An 8,519-nucleotide genomic window follows, 5' to 3' on the forward strand; every position below is an offset into this window, starting at 1 on the left:
GGGGGACTGGGAGCTGAGATGTTGGGGTTAGGGTTAGGGGTTACGATTTGGTTTAGGGTTCAGGGTTAGAGCTGGTTGTTTGGGGGGACTGGGAGCTGAGATGTTGGGGTAAGGGTTAGGAGGTTAGGAATTTGGTTTAGGGTTCAGGGTTAGAGCTGGTGTTTGGGGGACTGGGAGTTGAGATGTTGGGGTAGGGTTAGGGTTAGGATTGGTTTAGGGTTCAGGGTTAGAGCTGGTGTTTGGAGGGGACTGGGAGCTTGAGATTGTTGGGTTAGGGTTAGGGGTTAGGATTTGGTTTAGGGTTCAGGGTTAGAGCTGGTGTTTGGGTGAACTGGGAGCTGAGATGTTGGGGTTAGGGTTAGGGGTTAGGACTTTGGTTTAGGGTTCGGGTTAGAGCTGGTGTTTGGGGGACTGGGAGCTGAGATGTTGGGGTTAGGGTTAGGGTTAGGGGTAGGATTTGGTTTAGGGGTCGGGTTAGAGCTGGTGTTTGGGGGACTGGGAGCTGAGATGGGGTTAGGGTTTAGGGTTATGGTTTGGATTTGTTTAGGGTTCAGGGTTAGAGCTGGTGTTTGGGGGGACTGGGAGCTGAGATGTTGGGGTTAGGGTTAGGGGTTAAGATTTGTTTAGGGTTCCGGTGTTAGAGCTGCGTGTTTGGGGGGACTGGGAGCTGAGATGTTGGGGTTAGGGTTAGGGGTTAGGATTTTGGTTTAGGGTTCGGGGTTAGAGCTGGTGTTTGGGGGGACTGGGAGCTGAGATGGGGTTAGGGGTAGGGGTTAGGATTTGGTTTAGGGTTCAGGGTTAGAGCTGGTGTTTGGGGGGACTGGGAGCTGAGATGTTGGGGTTAGGGTTAGGGTTAGGGTTAAGGATTTGGTTTAGGGTTCAGGGTTAGAGCTGGTGTTGGGGGGGACTGGAGCTGAGATGGGTTAGGGTTAGGGGTTAGGGGTTAGTTAAAGCTGGTGTTTGGGGGACTGGGAGTTGAGATGTTGGGGTTAGGGTTAGGGGTTAGGATTTGGTTTAGGGTTAGGGTTAGTAGTTAGGATTTGGGGTCAGGGTCAGGGTTTTGGTTAGGGGTTAGGATTTGGATTAGGGTTCGGTGTTAGAGCTGGTGTTTGGAGGGGTCTGGGAGCTGAGATGTTGGGGTTAGGGTTAAGAGTTAGGATTTGGTTTAGGGTTCAGGGTTAGAGCTGGTGTTTTGGGGGACTGGGAGCTGAGATGTTGGGGTTAGGGTTAGGGGTTAGGATTTGGTTTAGGGTTCAGGGTTTAGAGCTGGTGTTTGGGGGGACTGGGAGCTGAGATGTTGGGGTTAGGGTTAGGAGGGTTACGATTTGGTTTAGGGTTCAGGGTTAGAGCTGGTGTTTGGGGGGACTGGGAGTTGAGATGGGTTGGGGTTAGGGTTAGGGTTAGGGGTTAGGATTTGGTTTAGGGTTCAGGGGTTAGAGCTGGTGTTTGGGGGGACTGGGAGTGAGATTTTGGGGTTAGGGTTAGGGGTTAGGATTTGGATTAGGGTTCAGGGGTTAAAGCTGGTGTTTGGGGGACCGGGAGTTGAGATGTTGGGGTTAGGGTTAGGGTTAGGGTTAGTGTTAGGATTTGGTTTAGGGTTCGGGTTAGAGCTGGTGTTTGGGGGGACTGGGAGCTGAGATGTTGGGGTTAGGGTTGGGGTTAGGATTTGGTTTAGGGTTCGGGTTAGAGCTGGTGTTTGGGGGGACTGGGAGCTGAGATGTTGGGGTTAGGGTTAGGGGTTAGGATTTGGTTTAGGGTTCCGGGTTAGAGCTGGTGTTTGGGGGGACTGGGAGCTGAGATGTTGGGGTTAGGGTTAGGGGTTAGGATTTGGTTTAGGGTTCAGGGTTAGAGCTGGTGTTTGGGGGGACTGGGAGCTGAGATGTTGGGGTTAGGGTTAGGAGTTACGATTTGGTTTAGGGTTCAGGGTTAGAGCTGGTGTTTGGGGGGACTGGGAGTTGAGATGTTGGGGTAAGGGTTAGGGTTAGGGGTTAGGATTTGGTTTAGGGTTCAGGGTTAGAGCTGGTGTTTGGGGGAACTGGGAGTTGAGATGTTGGGGTTAGGGTTAGGGTTAGGGTTAGTGGTTAGGATTTGGTTTAGGGTTCAGGGTTAGAGCTGGTGTTTTGGGGGACTGGGAGCTGAGATGTTGGGGTTAGGGTTAGTGGTTAATATTTGGTTTAGGGTTCGGGGTTAGAGCTGGTGTTTGGGGGGACTGGGAGCTGAGATGTTGGGGTTAGGGTTAGGGTTAGGGGTTAATATTTGGTTTAGGGTTCGGGGTTCGAGCTGGTGTTTGGGGGGACTGGGAGCTGAGATGTTGGGGTTAGGGTTAGGGGTTAGGATTTGGTTTAGGGTACAGGGTTAGAGCTGGTGTTTGGGGGGACTGGGAGCTGAGATGTTGGGGTTAGGGTTAGGGTTAGGGGTTAATATTTGGTTTAGGGTTTGGGGTTAGAGCTGGTGTTTGGGGGGACTGGGAGCTGAGATGCGGTTAGGGTTAGGGGTTAGAGGGTTAGAGCTGGTGTTTGGGGGGACTGGGAGTTGAGATGTTGGGGTTAGGGTTAGGGGTTAGGATTTGGTTTAGGGTTCAGGGTTAGAGCTGGTGTTTGGGGGGACTGGGAGCTGAGATGTTGGGGTTAGGGTTAGGGGTTAGGATTTGGTTTAGGGTTAGGGTTGGTGTTAGGATTAGGGTCAGGGTCAGGGTTTTTGGTTAGGGGTTAGGATTTGGATTAGGGTTCGGTGTTAGAGCTGGTGTTTGAGGGGTCTGGGAGCTGAGATGTTGGGGTTAGGGTTAAGAGTTAGGATTTGGTTTAGGGTTCAGGGTTAGAGCTGGTGTTTGGGGGACTGGGAGCTGAGATGTTGGGGTTAGGGTTAGGGGTTAGGATTTGGTTTAGGGTTCGGGTTTAGAGTTGGTGTTTGGGGGGGACTGGGAGCTGAGATGTTGGGGTTAGGGTTAGGGTTAGGGGTTAGAATTTGATTTAGGGTTCAGGATTAAAGCTGGTGTTTGGGGGACTGGGTGCTGAGATGGGGTTAGGGTTAGGGTGAGGGTTAGGGGTTAGGATTTGATTTAGGGTTCGGGGTTAGAGCTGGTGTTTGGGTGGACTGGGAGCTGAGATGTTGGGGTTAGGGTTAGGGGTTAGGATTTGGTTTAGGGTTCAGGGTTAGAGCTGGTGTTTGGGGGGACTGGGAGCTGAGATGTTGGGGTTAGGGTTGGGGTTAGGATTTGGTTTAGGGTTCGGGGGTTAGAGCTGGTGTTTGGGGGGACTGGGAGCTGAGATGTTGGGGTTAGGGTTAGGGGTTAGGATTTGGTTTAGGGTTCCGGGTTAGAGCTGGTGTTTGGGGGGACTGGGAGCTGAGATGTTGGGGTTAGGGTTAGGGGTTAGGATTTGGTTTAGGGTTCAGGGTTAGAGCTGGTGTTTGGGGGGACTGGGAGCTGAGATGTTGGGGTTAGGGTTAGGAGTTACGATTTGGTTTAGGGTTCAGAGTTAGAGCTGGTGTTTGGGGGGACTGGGAGTTGAGATGTTGGGGTAAGGGTTAGGGGTTAGGATTTGGTTTAGGGTTCAGGGTTAGAGCTGGTGTTTGGGGGAACTGGGAGTTGAATTGTTGGGGTTAGGGTTAGGGTTAGGGGTTAATATTTGGTTTAGGGTTCAGGGTTAGAGCTGGTGTTTGGGGGGACTGGGAGTTGAGATTTTGGGGTTAGGGTTAGGGGTTAGGATTTGGATTAGGGTTCAGGGTTAAAGCTGGTGTTTGGGGGAACTGGGAGTTGAGATGTTGGGGTTAGGGTTAGGGTTAGGGTTAGTGGTTAGGATTTGGTTTAGGGTTCAGGGTTAGAGCTGGTGTTTGGGGGAATGGGAGCTGAGATGTTGGGATTAGGGTGAGGGTTAGGGGTTAAGACTTGGTTTAGGGTTCGGGGTTAGATCTGGTGTTTGGAGGGACTGGGAGCTGAGATGGGGTTAGGGTTAGGGTTAGTGGTTAGGATTTGGTTTAGGGTTCAGGGTTAGAGCTGGTGTTTTGGGGGACTGGGAGCTGAGATGTTGGGGTTAGGGTTAGTGGTTAATATTTGGTTTAGGGTTCGGGGTTAGAGCTGGTGTTTGGGGGGACTGGGAGCTGAGATGTTGGGGTTAGGGTTAGGGTTAGGGGTTAATATTTGGTTTAGGGTTCGGGGTTCGAGCTGGTGTTTGGGGGGACTGGGAGCTGAGATGTTGGGGTTAGGGTTAGGGGTTAGGATTTGGTTTAGGGTTCAGGGTTAGAGCTGGTGTTTGGGGGGACTGGGAGCTGAGATGTTGGGGTTAGGGTGAGGGTTAGGGGTTAATATTTGGTTTAGGGTTCGGGGTTAGAGCTGGTGTTTGGGGGGACTGGGAGCTGAGATGGGGTTAGGGTTAGGGGTTAGAGGGTTAGAGCTGGTGTTTGGGGGGACTGGGAGTTGAGATGTTGGGGTTAGGGTTAGGGGTTAGGATTTGGTTTAGGGTTCAGGGTTAGAGCTGGTGTTTGGGGGGACTGGGAGCTGAGATGTTGGGGTTAGGGTTAGGGGTTAGGATTTGGTTTAGGGTTAGGGTTAGTGTTAGGATTAGGGTCAGGGTCAGGGTTTTTGGTTAGGGGTTAGGATTTGGATTAGGGTTCGGTGTTAGAGCTGGTGTTTGAGGGGTCTGGGAGCTGAGATGTTGGGGTTAGGGTTAAGAGTTAGGATTTGGTTTAGGGTTCAGGGTTAGAGCTGGTGTTTGGGGGGACTGGGAGCTGAGATGTTGGGGTTAGGGTTAGGGGTTAGGATTTGGTTTAGGGTTCGGGTTTAGAGTTGGTGTTTGGGGGGACTGGGAGCTGAGATGTTGGGGTTAGGGTTAGGGTTAGGGGTTAGAATTTGATTTAGGGTTCAGGATTAAAGCTGGTGTTTGGGGGGACTGGGTGCTGAGATGGGGTTAGGGTTAGGGTGAGGGTTAGGGGTTAGGATTTGATTTAGGGTTCGGGGTTAGAGCTGGTGTTTGGGGGGACTGGGAGCTGAGATGTTGGGGTTAGGGTTGGGGTTAGGATTTGGTTTAGGGTTCGGGGTTAGAGCTGGTGTTTGGGGGGGACTGGGAGCTGAGATGTTGGGGTTAGGGTTAGGGGTTAGGATTTGGTTTAGGGTTCCGGGTTAGAGCTGGTGTTTGGGGGGACTGGGAGCTGAGATGTTGGGGTTAGGGTTAGGGGTTAGGATTTGGTTTAGGGTTCAGGGTTAGAGCGGGTGTTTGGGGGGACTGGGAGCTGAGATGTTGGGGTTAGGGTTAGGAGTTACGATTTGGTTTAAGGTTCAGGGTTAGAGCTGGTGTTTGGGGGGACTGGGAGTTGAGATGTTGGGGTTAGGGTTAGGGTTAGGGGTTAGGATTTGGTTTAGGGTTCAGGGTTAGAGCTGGTGTTTGGGGGAACTGGGAGTTGAGATGTTGGGGTTAGGGTTAGGGTTAGGGTTAGTGGTTAGGATTTGGTTTAGGGTTCAGGGTTAGAGCTGGTGTTTTGGGGGACTGGGAGCTGAGATGTTGGGGTTAGGGTTAGTGGTTAATATTTGGTTTAGGGTTCGGGGTTAGAGCTGGTGTTTGGGGGGACTGGGAGCTGAGATGTTGGGGTTAGGGTTAGGGTTAGGGGTTAATATTTAGTTTAGGGTTCGGGGTTCGAGCTGGTGTTTGGGGGGACTGGGAGCTGAGATGTTGGGGTTAGGGTTAGGGGTTAGGATTTGGTTTTGGGTTCAGGGTTAGAGCTGGTGTTTGGGGGGACTGGGAGCTGAGATGTTGGGGTTAGGGTTAGGAGTTACGATTTGGTTTAGGGTTCAGGGTTAGAGCTGGTGTTTGGGGGGACTGGGAGTTGAGATGTTGGGGTTAGGGTTAGGGTTAGGGGTTAGGATTTGGTTTAGGGTTCAGGGTTAGAGCTGGTGTTTGGGGGGACTGGGAGTTGAGATTTTGGGGTTAGGGTTAGGGGTTAGGATTTGGATTAGGGTTCAGGGTTAAAGCTGGTGTTTGGGGGACCTGGGAGTTGAGATGTTGGGGTTAGGGTTAGGGTTAGGGTTAGTGGTTAGGATTTGGTTTAGGGTTCAGGGTTAGAGCTGGTGTTTGGGGGAATGGGAGCTGAGATGTTGGGATTAGGGTGAAGGTTAGGGGTTAAGACTTGGTTTAGGGTTCGGGGTTAGATCTGGTGTTTGGAGGGACTGGGAGCTGAGATGGGGTTAGGGTTAGGGTTAGTGGTTAGGATTTGGTTTAGGGTTCAGGGTTAGAGCTGGTGTTTTGGGGGACTGGGAGCTGAGATGTTAGGGTTAGTGGTTAATATTTGGTTTAGGGTTCGGGGTTAGAGCTGGTGTTTGGGGGGACTGGGAGCTGAGATGTTGGGGTTAGGGTTAGGGTTAGGGGTTAATATTTGGTTTAGGGTTCGGGGTTCGAGCTGGTGTTTGGGGGGACTGGGAGCTGAGATGTTGGGGTTAGGGTTAGGGGTTAGGATTTGGTTTAGGGTTCAGGGTTAGAGCTGGTGTTTGGGGGGACTGGGAGCTGAGATGTTGGGGTTAGGGTGAGGGTTAGGGGTTAATATTTGGTTTAGGGTTCGGGGTTAGAGCTGGTGTTTGGGGGGACTGGGAGCTGAGATGGGGTTAGGGTTAGGGGTTAGAGGGTTAGAGCTGGTGTTTGGGGGGACTGGGAGTTGAGATGTTGGGGTTAGGGTTAGGGGTTAGGATTTGGTTTAGGGTTAGGGTTAGTGTTAGGATTAGGGTCAGGGTCAGGGTTTTTGGTTAGGGGTTAGGATTTGGATTAGGGTTCGGTGTTAGAGCTGGTGTTTGAGGGGTCTGGGAGCTGAGATGTTGGGGTTAGGGTTAAGAGTTAGGATTTGGTTTAGGGTTCAGGGTTAGAGCTGGTGTTTGGGGGGACTGGGAGCTGAGATGTTGGGGTTAGGGTTAGGGGTTAGGATTTGGTTTAGGGTTCGGGTTTAGAGTTGGTGTTTGGGGGGACTGGGAGCTGAGATGTTGGGGTTAGGGTTAGGGTTAGGGGTTAGAATTTGATTTAGGGTTCAGGATTAAAGCTGGTGTTTGGGGGACTGGGTGCTGAGATGGGGTTAGGGTTAGGGTGAGGGTTAGGGGTTAGGATTTGATTTAGGGTTCGGGGTTAGAGCTGGTGTTTGGGGGGACTGGGAGCTGAGATGTTGGGGTTAGGGTTGGGGTTAGGATTTGGTTTAGGGTTCGGGGTTAGAGCTGGTGTTTGGGGGGACTGGGAGCTGAGATGTTGGGGTTAGGGTTAGGGGTTAGGATTTGGTTTAGGGTTCCGGGTTAGAGCTGGTGTTTGGGGGGACTGGGAGCTGAGATGTTGGGGTTAGGGTTAGGGGTTAGGATTTGGTTTAGGGTTCAGGGTTAGAGCTGGTGTTTGGGGGGACTGGGAGCTGAGATGTTGGGGTTAGGGTTAGGAGTTACGATTTGGTTTAGGGTTCAGGGTTAGAGCTGGTGTTTGGGGGGACCGGGAGTTGAGATGTTGGGGTAAGGGTTAGGGGTTAGGATTTGGTTTAGGGTTCAGGGTTAGAGCTGGTGTTTGGGGGAACTGGGAGTTGAGATGTTGGGGTTAGGGTTAGGGTTAGGGGTTAGGATTTGGTTTAGGGTTCAGGGTTAGAGCTGGTGTTTGGGGGAACTGGGAGTTGAGATGTTGGGGTTAGGGTTAGGGTTAGGGTTAGTGGTTAGGATTTGGTTTAGGGTTCAGGGTTAGAGCTGGTGTTTTGGGGGACTGGGAGCTGAGATGTTGGGGTTAGGGTTAGTGGTTAATATTTGGTTTAGGGTTCGGGGTTAGAGCTGGTGTTTGGGGGGACTGGGAGCTGAGATGTTGGGGTTAGGGTTAGGGTTAGGGGTTAATATTTGGTTTAGGGTTCGGGGTTCGAGCTGGTGTTTGGGGGGACTGGGAGCTGAGATGTTGGGGTTAGGGTTAGGGGTTAGGATTTGGTTTAGGGTTCAGGGTTAGAGCTGGTGTTTGGGGGGACTGGGAGCTGAGATGTTGGGGTTAGGGTTAGGGGTTAGGATTTGGTTTAGGGTTAGGGTTAGTTTTAGGATTAGGGTCAGGGTCAGGGTTTTTGGTTAGGGGTTAGGATTTGGATTAGGGTTCGGTGTTAGAGCTGGTTTTTGAGGGGTCTGGGAGCTGAGATGTTGGGGTTAGGTTAAGAGTTAGGATTTGGTTTAGGGTTCAGGGTTAGAGCTGGTGTTTGGGGGGGACTGGGAGCTGAGATGTTGGGGTTCGGGTTAGGGGTTAGGATTTGGTTTAGGGTTCGGGTTTAGAGTTGGTGTTTGGGGGGACTGGGAGCTGAGATGTTGGGGTTAGGGTTAGGGTTAGGGGTTAGAATTTGATTTAGGGTTCAGGATTAAAGCTGGTGTTTGGGGGACTGTGTGCTGAGATGGGGTTAGGGTTAGGGTGAGGGTTAGGGGTTAGGATTTGATTTAGGGTTCGGGGTTAGAGCTGGTGTTTGGGTGGACTGGGAGCTGAGATGTTGGGGTTAGGGTTAGGGGTTAGGATTTGGTTTAGGGTTCAGGGTTAGAGCTGGTGTTTGGAGGG

The sequence above is a fragment of the Carcharodon carcharias genome (genome assembly GCF_017639515.1).
Source record: "Carcharodon carcharias isolate sCarCar2 chromosome 37 unlocalized genomic scaffold, sCarCar2.pri SUPER_37_unloc_6, whole genome shotgun sequence".
In the NCBI taxonomy this organism is placed as follows: Eukaryota; Metazoa; Chordata; class Chondrichthyes; order Lamniformes; family Lamnidae; genus Carcharodon; species Carcharodon carcharias.